At 51.5% G+C, this 9,648-nt stretch overlaps 1 long non-coding RNA gene across 2 annotated transcripts; it reads right to left on the reverse strand.

Moving 5' to 3' along the window:
- Positions 1–3,577: 3,577 nt before the first annotated feature.
- On the reverse strand, positions 3,578–7,960 carry LOC116572673. Of its 2 annotated transcripts, none has more exons than XR_004278467.1 (3): positions 6,620–7,960; positions 6,160–6,361; positions 3,578–5,784 (listed from the first exon to the last, which is right to left on the reverse strand). It is a non-coding gene; the product is annotated as an uncharacterized LOC116572673 (long non-coding RNA). The 2 variants fall into 2 exon arrangements; XR_004278466.1 differs by having other exon boundaries at positions 3,578–6,070.
- Positions 7,961–9,648: the final 1,688 nt, after the last annotated feature.

The raw sequence follows: 9,648 nt of genomic DNA on the forward strand, positions 1-9,648 counted from the left end.
TCTTATCCTTACTTGCATTTCTGCACCCCGGACTCCTCATGGTGAAATGCAGCTATCCTCCCTGCCCTCAGAGTCCGAGTTCATGTGCAGCGATGAACAACCTCTCTGTGGGGTCTAGAGGTGCATGGTAGAGATTCAGCCCTTGGGGAGGGGGCCTCTGGTCCCTCAAGGAGCTATATCCAGTGGATAGTCAAGCATCACCCAATGCTGGCCTCCCAGCTTGCTGGATTCGGCACAGCCTGGACCCTAGAATATGTTCCCATATGACTCTGGAGCACCGGGGGCCCTAAAACCTCTGAGAGATCCACCATTTGGGGAGTCCCTTTCCTTTCCAAATAGCCAACGTCAAACAAAGCATGTGTTTCTGACTTGGGAGGAGTGGGCCCATGGAGTGGGGAGAGGGGAGAGTCAAAGTGGCAGGTAGCTGAGAGGAAGCTTATTGACAGAACAGGGGCATGGAGGTCCTTTTCATATCCTAAGCAATGGGGACAAGAGATTTTCTGGGGGGTGATCCTAGTCCTAGCAGGGACAGGGCAGTCGCTGCCAAGGGAAAGGCCCCAGACCACGGTCCCGGCAGCATAAGGTCTGCTGCGATCGGTTCCATGGCCCCCAAGCCCTTCTCGTTCCCCTCATGCACCTCTGTTCCTCTCATCGATGCAATGGGGGAGATGGTACGCAAGTCATCTATTTACACTCCTTGTTGATGCGTTCCCGTGGGCCCGGCTTAGCGCCAGATCCTGGGGATAGAGACACGAAAGTCTCTGCCTGGAGGAGAGCATGTATCTACCCAGGAAACTAGGCCATAAACTCTGGTCTGGCTGCGGGGAAGGCCCAGAAGGCATCTCACTCCGGTTTGGGAGAATATGGGTGCAAGAAAAGGCGTGGATTGTTGGTGACCACCAGAAACTAGGACCGAGGCCTGGAACGGATTCTCCCTCAGAGCCTCTGAAAGGACCCGTCCCTGTGCATACCTGGATTCTGGACTTGTGGCTGTCAGAACTATGAACGAGTCCATGTCTGTTCCTTTAAGCCACTGGATTATGATGGTTTGTAACTGGAGCCATGACTACCTGTAGGAAGGTGGGCTGGGAAGGCTTTTGAGGCTGAGAGGCACTGTGTCTGGAAGTCTGAGTAGAGGAAGCTGGGCTGCAGAGGGGAGGTGCAGCACAGCCCATAGGAAGAGAACGGAAATGGGAAGGCAGGGGGACAGAGAACCATAAGGCATCCAGTGGGCCCAGAGCTCAGGAACTGGTGAAAGATGACACCAAAAATGACCCTACTTATCAGAAACGTGCTCTGATTTTCTCAAAGGTTTGGACGTTGTCTTGGGTAATGGACTCATTTGGGAATTTCCGCAAGGGGTGGGAGGTCTGGTCAGGGTGAGTTTTGGAAAGACCACCCAGGGACCCAAAGTGGGGACCAAACCAGGAGCTGAGCCTCCGAGGCTGGGAGACGAGTGCCCTGCAGGGTTGGCCGATGGGGCGAAGGGGCACCATCAACAGAGCTTGGCCGCCCATCGTGGAGAGCTTCCGGGAGGACATGGAGTTTAGGGTCTGGGTGTCAGAGTCATTCCACCGAGGGATGGAGAACGAGTGGCCTTGGGAGGCTATGCTGAGTTTGCCCTGGGGACACGTTGCCGCCTCATAGAACTGGTAAGAGGGTCACCTGACTCTAATGTCTGCAAAGCACTGGACACAGCGACTGGCCAGGAGCGGCCTCTTTTCTGTGATAAGCCTGGAGAAAGAGGCCCAAGGGAGGGACACAGAGCCTTCCTTTCCTTCCCATGCCTGGCATCATCTACTGTGCCGGGCACGACACATTTTCAGTGAATGCCCATAGAGTCAAAATTTGGGCTGAACCCCAGTTGCCACAGGCGAGGCCATCATAAACCCAGCATGCAACCAGGGGTTCATCCCACAGGCCTCCCCATCACAGGGAGATCAACTGGTCTGGTTCCAGCTGTTGAAACTAGAAGCCAAGAGGAACCTTGGACAAATAGACCTCAGCTCAGCACTTTCTCTGTCTGGGAAGAAAAGCAGGTGGGGGAGAGTCCCAAGCCATCAGAAGGTTATGGGGCCATAAATAAGAGATTTGTGGTAAATAAGCTGGCGAACATATCCGCTCGCTGCTCTTTTTATCACTCACCTAGAGAGCAAAATTCCTCCGCATCTTTTCTGCAGGCCAATAAATATCCTTCAAGGAGCCTGTATTTACATAGAAAGCAAGGGGGGGATGCCGCTGCTCCCTGGGCCCCGTGTCAGGAGGCACAATGTATGGCCCTAAAGAGAATCGATGCAAATGCCGTTGCTTTTCCCAGGGTGATGCTCCCTGGCAGGGTTCAGTCTGAGTTCAAGGATTGTGCTCAGGCAGGTGGTGCAGGCCCTACTCTAAGCCAAGAAGGCAAGTTTCTCCCCTAGCCTGGGCTTCTGGCCACACGGCCCTGCCTGCCTGGGGGCCTTCGCCGAAAGTCTTTCTACAATACTCAGAACTACAGGGTCTACCAGGGGACCCCCTCAACCGCCAGCAGGTGTCATTCCATGAAAGGGTGCACCTGGGACTTAGCCCAAGCCAGGCACAATGGGTAAATAGAGGCAGGTGAGACAGGTAAGGCCTCTGCCCTCCCCGTACGCAAGCAGCTACAATCTGGTGTTTCCACCCAGGATAGCAGAAAGTGGCTTTACGCTCTCCTGACACATTTGCTGTGATTTGAGGATGAGCAGGTGACCGATGAGGGAAGAGATGCTCGGCAGATGGAATGGCCTGCATAACTAGGATCCCAAGGTAGAAGTACCAGGACGCACGGTGCACTGAGGAGGTCGGAGAGCATGGACGATGGTGTGGGGGTGGGGATGGGAAGAGGGAGCAGGGACTGTCCTGGAGGGCAGCCCCTGCCTACTTCTCCAGCCTTCAGGGACGTACCTCACCCCATCCCCACCCCCTGGCAATGGAGAGTCACTTCAGGGTCGTAAGGCAGGGGAAGGATTTCCCAGCAAGTCCTCATTTCTGGAAAAGTGATGGGCAATTTTTCTCATGACTCCACTGTCTTGGGTGCTGTCCCTTTTGTCTTAGAATAATACCCAGCAGAAAGAAGGGCTCTGTTGAGCTGCTGAGTCAATGTAGGGATCCCCTGCTGGGTCGACCGTGAAGGTATAGTCCTCTTTGAACGACCCAGAAAGCCAGTGCCACGGGAAGGATTTGCACGCACCTTGGAGATGAAGGAGCGTCTGATCGTGGTCAAGCGACTCACCCAGGGTCACCCAGCTCCTCGATGGCTAAGCTGAGACGAAAACTTAAGTGGTTGTTTCTTTCATGCAGCTGGGAGAGAGAGCCCCGGAAAATATATGAGGATCGAAACAGAGAAGGCAGAGTGGGAGGAGCAAAGGGTAAGAAGGAAAATCAAAGTTTTGGGTGGTGAGATCATCTCATCTTCCGTCCTTTACCCCTTTGGGCTTTATTTGCCGTCCTTAGTATAATCACATAGGACATAACATCTTTTAAACATGAACGTAACCAACAGCATAAGCTTTTAAACACACACACGTGCACACGCACACACACATTCACATTTGACCATAGTACGTTGTTTTACTTTATAAGGAATGAAGAAAACGGCTTTCTGAACATCTGGCTGCTATTTTTCTGAACCCAGATGTGGTAAATAAGAAAGACAAGTCAATGGGCTTTACCTGCCAGGAACCATTGCCAGCATTGCTTAAACTGTGTACTTAGCCCCCTTTAGACTCAGCAGAGGAGACTCACCCCTGACCCGGGACGTCTTCTGTTCTCTAGAAGGCCGGTGTGTGCCCTCAGTGTTTAGTTGTACCCTTGGAGTCTCAGCTGTGGAGGGGACCTTCTGCACCCACTTTCTCCTAAGAGCTTCTCAAGGGTGCTGAGGGAGAGGGAATGGCGGTGACTAGGGAGGGTTGCTTTGACGATGGACTACAGACCATGACCATCATTCGCATCCTCTTTCTCTGTTCCTGCTTTTCCACCTGAGTTGCAGGGAAGTCAGATGGGGTGATGTGCTGTAGGTGTACTTGTCTTGGGCTCAAGGGGACCAAAGTAGTGTGCCTCCTGTTGGCTCTGGCCTTAGGAGCATATTCCAGCCAGGTTGTTATCTAAGAGAGACACAGGAGACAGCGGGGTGGGGGAGGTATGTGTCTGCTGAGAAGAAGGAGGCTTCCGCCCAGCCCTGTGGCTGGCTCTCTGCTGTCTCGCCTATACAGAGCCTGTCCAGCCCCCAGGAAGGAGAATTAGTGGGATTATTTGGGAATTAGGCATATATCATATCAGCAAAGTGGAAAACCTCATTACTAGCTTCTGTTTTGTCTCCTGGTGATCAATGGTGGTTTGTTATGTTCTGCAATAAATGCTTGCTAGTAGAGGAGCAGGCAGGGAGACAAGCGGCCAAATCCAAATGATGACTGGGCAGGATTGTGGGAGAAGACGTGGCCACTTGAGCCCCAACTAGCTGTGACTGCCTTTGAGATTTCTGCCAGGTCACTCGCCCCAGTGAGGATTAGAACGTCTGCCTTGTTGTCTTCAAAAAGCGATTGTGTGGTTCCAGAAAAAGCAATTGTGTGTTTATTGCACACAACGATGAAGCACACTGTGTACGTGTGAAAGGTAGTTGGTGCAACATGAGGCCGTTGGCAAACTGTGACCTCCACAAGAGGTCTGTAAACACATCTCTCCCAATGGGATAGAAGGCAGTCAGTACCCTGAGCTCGATCCACACTCTAGGTTGGGTAGGGAGCCCGGGCAAGGAGAGAAGGCACTAACCCCTTGCTGGTGCTAGGAGATTTGGGGGGTGCTCTTCTACATCCAGTCACCCCCCTCATCGCTGGGGGGCATGAGTGCCAGCCTGGGCTGGGCACACTCCCTGCTCAGCCCTCCGGACCTCCCCTACCACAGTCCATCTGGTCCTGCTTACTCTGCATGATGTCATTTGTCACTAGGCAGACCTTTGGTGGAAGAACAGTTTGCAAAGAAAGCTTTGGGTTTGGAAGTCCCACTAGTTGTCTGGTTACTCGTGGTCTTCAGCAAGTCACGGACCTTTTCTACACCTTTATTTCCTTATCCCTTCAGTGTGTAAAACCCATGCCTTGATCAGCACTCAGGTTTGCCTGAAGAATCAAGGAACGTATGGATGTGCAAGTGGTTCGTAGGCCTGAAGTCTCCTTACACCTGTGAGGGGCTGTTATGTGATGTTGAGTCCCAGCCCATCACAGTCCTTAGACAGAGGCCTGGACCAAAGAGTTAGGGGTTGTCCAACTCTGTTCCTAGATCCAACCCATGCCTCATGAAGCATCGACCATGGCAACATACGGTAGAGAATTTCACCTTGATCCCAGTAGAAATTGGTGGACAAATACTGGCCCTCCAACGCATGGCAGAGGTCCCATTCCTCAAGACACTGATGCCAATATCAAGCTTCTCAGGTTCCTAAACTTGGCAGACTCTCAGGGGGCCACTCCTAGGTGGCCATATGGGTACGCTCGTACTGTTGGAGATGAGGCTGGGATTCGTTTATTGCACATGGTGGTCCTCATTCATTCTGGAAGGCAGCAGTGGTACTGAGTCCATTCTGCTTTTTCTTTGCAGGAGGACATTCTCAGAGTCCTTCAATAAATAGGCTCTACTGTCTTTAGTCCCTCATGCTGGACGGGGAAGTCTCCTCTTGGGGTATTAATCTCATAACATGGTCACCCGCTGGTGGGCCCAGTCACACCTTCGTGGCCGGGCTGATCATTATGTGCTCATTGGAGATTCGCTGCAGCAACACTGTTTGTAATGTGTTTGGAGGAGGAAGAGTGTTAAAGAGGTTGTCACAAAATCTCCCTCTGGTAAAACTCAGGCGAACGCTCTACTTGGGAACCTGCATCTTCCCATTCAGCCCTTCTTCAGGGTCCCCGACGTCCAGGTGCTGGGATAACCGTGCAAACAGTTGGATTGGGAGCCTTGGGCCTGTGCCCTCTTCTCCCTGTGACTTTGGACAGGTCTGTCCCCTTAGGGCACTTGGCTTCAGTATCATACAAATGTCCTTCTCAAGGACTGAGACGAGGCTTAGCTAAGATAAAGAACATCAAAGGGCTGATGAGGATTTTAATCAACTATGAGGATAATTAACATCACTGCTGGCATCTGGGGACGACTTACCCCTAAGCACGTAACGTATGTGGACGTATACACTAGGGACCACTTCTCGCGGGGGCCACTGTTGGTCCCCATGTCATAGATGAGGAACAGTTCTTACGGGGCCGTGTGATCTCCTCTGTGAGCAGGTGCAGGATGGGTTATGAGGCTCTGGACAGAAGCGCCCCCAGCAGGCTTCCCTCTCACTTGAGAGGGAACATAAAGGCTGCAAAGGAGAAAGGGGAGGGCATCATGTCCCAGGTGGAAGGTGCACCATACTCAAAGGCAGGAGGTAGGCGTGTATGGGATGTTTGCTGTGGGAATAGAGGGTGTGTGTGTGTGTGTATGTGTGTGTGTGTACACGCTGGGGAGAAGGCTGATAAGATCAGAAAGGTATCCTGACTCCTTATGCGGGCACATCTTTGCCTGTTGCCAATATCCCCCCGTGTTCCAGAAAGGACCCAAAACAAGATTTTTCTATTACCTTCTGGGTTAGAAAGAGTGGCAGGAAATTTGTGCCACATCCAAACAGGTCTGCATTGTCGATGACGGCAGGTCCCACGTCCACACGGAAAGTTAGCAGTTCTTTCACCAGGAAAATCTACCCAGGGACCTGGGAGCAGCTCCAACCCCTTCCCAGGCTTGGCGACTGGAAGCTACTGCTGCTGGAAGGGCCCTGGTCACTTCCGGCATAGCTGTGTACGGCCAAGGTCCCCGACGGTGAGGTGGTCCTGCCTCCTGGTGCAGATGGCTCGGACACACTGCTCTTTCGGGATATTAGTGACGTCACGTGGTTACTTACGCCTGTGATCTGACTCCCTGAGAAGATGGCAGAAAGGAGTTGTCTAAATGTCTTCCCCATTTAGATCTGAACTATGTGGATTGTCCTTCAGTCAACAATAGAAGCTATGACCCTGTGGGCTCCTGCCGAAGAGCTGAGCCGGGAGCCACGCCTGGCACGGAGCCCAGCTGAACAGCGGGGAACAATGGCTCGCTCTTCCGTAAGGCTGAGCGGCTGAAAGGCTGTTTTCACACATGGTATCTCTAGGGCAGTCTCTCCAATCATCTTCTAAGTGGGTCTTAGTCTACGGTTCATAGATGCCAAAGGGTTAATAGATTAATACCCGAGATTTAGGGGATCCGTGAACAGCCCCATAGCTGTGTGCCAAATGTTGGGTATAGATCTATTTTGCGGTAAGAAGATCTTTAGCTTTTTATTAGCTTCTTTAAAGACTGTAATATGCTTAAGACTTTTAGAATGCTTCAGTTTGGCTCTTGTGTTAAGCAACGGGCCAAAGAAGCCACCTCTCCTGACCCTATTTATTTAGGTCTTGCTCAGACATATACTTCCCTATTACTGTCCAGCTGTCAGCCAAGATCCAATGAAGGGCATTCGACATCCTCTGGTTCACTATTATTGAAGGTATGACCCACTATGAGTGTGCTCGGATTCCTTTAATCCAAGAGCCAGACAATACATTTTTTTTAAACACTGGTACCAGGAAAGAGTTTGCATCCACTCACAACGACGTGTGTGTTTTTCCTTTCTTCGATAGGTGAGAATTACGTGACTTGAGGTATTTGCCTTCCTGCCCTGGCTGCCGTGAAGTTCTGAGTCACGTTTGATACTCCTTCATGGAATGGTTTTATTTAGCACCTATGTTCTAACATCGTGCTAAACAGTGGGGGTGGAGGCGTGAGCCAGACAGATACGGCTCCTGCTGTCACCAAATGAATGTTTGACCCCAGGTTTCTGTGTGTGCTTTAAAAAAACAAAATTCCACTGCTGGTTCTAAACGGTGCTGGTGGCAAACCCTTACAGAGAACTCTCTGTCCACGCTTGATCTAACTGGTGGGCAGATATAAACTCCTTATTGGCTCTTGTGGCCTTAAGAGGTCACAATACTATTATGGTCACAGACCTAATATGAGATCACCAAGGAGCTAAAAAGTTAAATGACTAGCCTACAGTCATGATATAAGCAAGTGGCAGAGTCAGCAACCGAAGCCCAGTCTTCTCACTGCAGCCTGGGCTCAGACCGGGGACCCACACGGGGCCCTCTCAGGGCCAGCTGCCTGGTTGGAATAATGCTGTGTGTTTATGGGGCACACTCCACTCTATGCAGTGTTTGACACCCCTCGATGACTTTAATCACTGCCACGTCCGTGATTAGTAAACCCTGTTATTCTCCTTCCTGAGGTGACCATGTAGTTGCTCAGAAATGTGCAGAGAGTCCATGCCCACGAGGCTGAGCTAGCACTGAAATCCGGGAGCCCAAGTGCTGGAGGGTTTCTCCCCGCTGCACTGACTCCTTCTCCCCCAAGGATGGAGACTGTCCTTGCAACGACCCCAAGTCTCAACGGGTAGCAGACAGAATCACTAGCTGGTGCATTGCATGTGAATACCGAACGGCACACTGTCTGGTTGGCCTTTGTTGGATGTGTGGCTGGAGACCTTCTAGTGCTGGTTAAAGTGAGATCAGACCTTGTTAAAGCTGAGAGGAACCTTGCAGATCATTGATCGGGGCGTTTCTGACATGTGTTTGGGGGCTCTGGGCCTCTTCGGAGAATTTGATGCAAATATGGACACTCTTTTCCAAACCCAGGTCACCCCAATCCCCAGCCCTGTTCTTACATGACCACCAAGGCATTTTAATGATGATTTCTCAGTGTTTTCAGGATGGACTCTCAAGAACAGCCTTGTTGCTTGTTTGCTGCAGATCTAAGTACCTTTCTCCTTGTTGTTGAATAGAGGAACATTTCTTTCTTTCTTTCTTTTTTTTTTCTTCCCTGCAAAGGGGAAGAAAGGGAAGTGTTATTTTCAACTCTCGGCATAACGTGTCTTTGATTAATGTATATTGTAATCATCACAGAATGCACAGCTGTCTATTAGCGATGAGACCAAATGAGTTGAATAGATTATCAAAGAGCGGCAGCCCCAATTCCACTCTGAGGAACACGCTCATCTTTAGAACATTAATCTCGTTACAGGTTGGAGTCTGATTCCAATTTCCCTGACAGTAGGCAAGAAGGCGAGGAAGACTGATCAAATACGCCAGGGGCGGCGAGTGCTCAGATCTCGATGGGGCTGAGCAAAGAGAGCGGCGTGGTTTTCTTAAAATGATTTTTCCAAAGGGATGAGAAAGGCGGAGAAGGCGTGCCAGGCGCTTTGAGAGTGAGAGGCGGGATCCCGGGACAAGCAGGCAGGGGGATTGGAGAGCAGTTTCCAGGACGGAGGAGGGGCTGCCTGGGGACTGACTCTCCTTGTGGGCAGTGCTAATGAGGAGGGGCCAAGTGGCAGGAAGCAGGCCAGGGGTCAGGGGAAGTGTGGCGAAGTAGCCAGAGCCCCACTGTTGAGGCTCATTGAGCCCCCAGAGGCACAGGCAGGCAGCGTGGAATGGAGTTCTGGACCTGAATCCCTAGTGGCTCAATCCTACCCCAGAGACAGGGCCCTGGCTCTGCCACCAAGCTGGACCCTGGGGACAGGGCCCTGGGGAGAGCCCTCCTCGGATT

This window comes from Mustela erminea, chromosome 14, assembly GCF_009829155.1.
Source record: "Mustela erminea isolate mMusErm1 chromosome 14, mMusErm1.Pri, whole genome shotgun sequence".
Classification (NCBI taxonomy): Eukaryota; Metazoa; Chordata; class Mammalia; order Carnivora; family Mustelidae; genus Mustela; species Mustela erminea.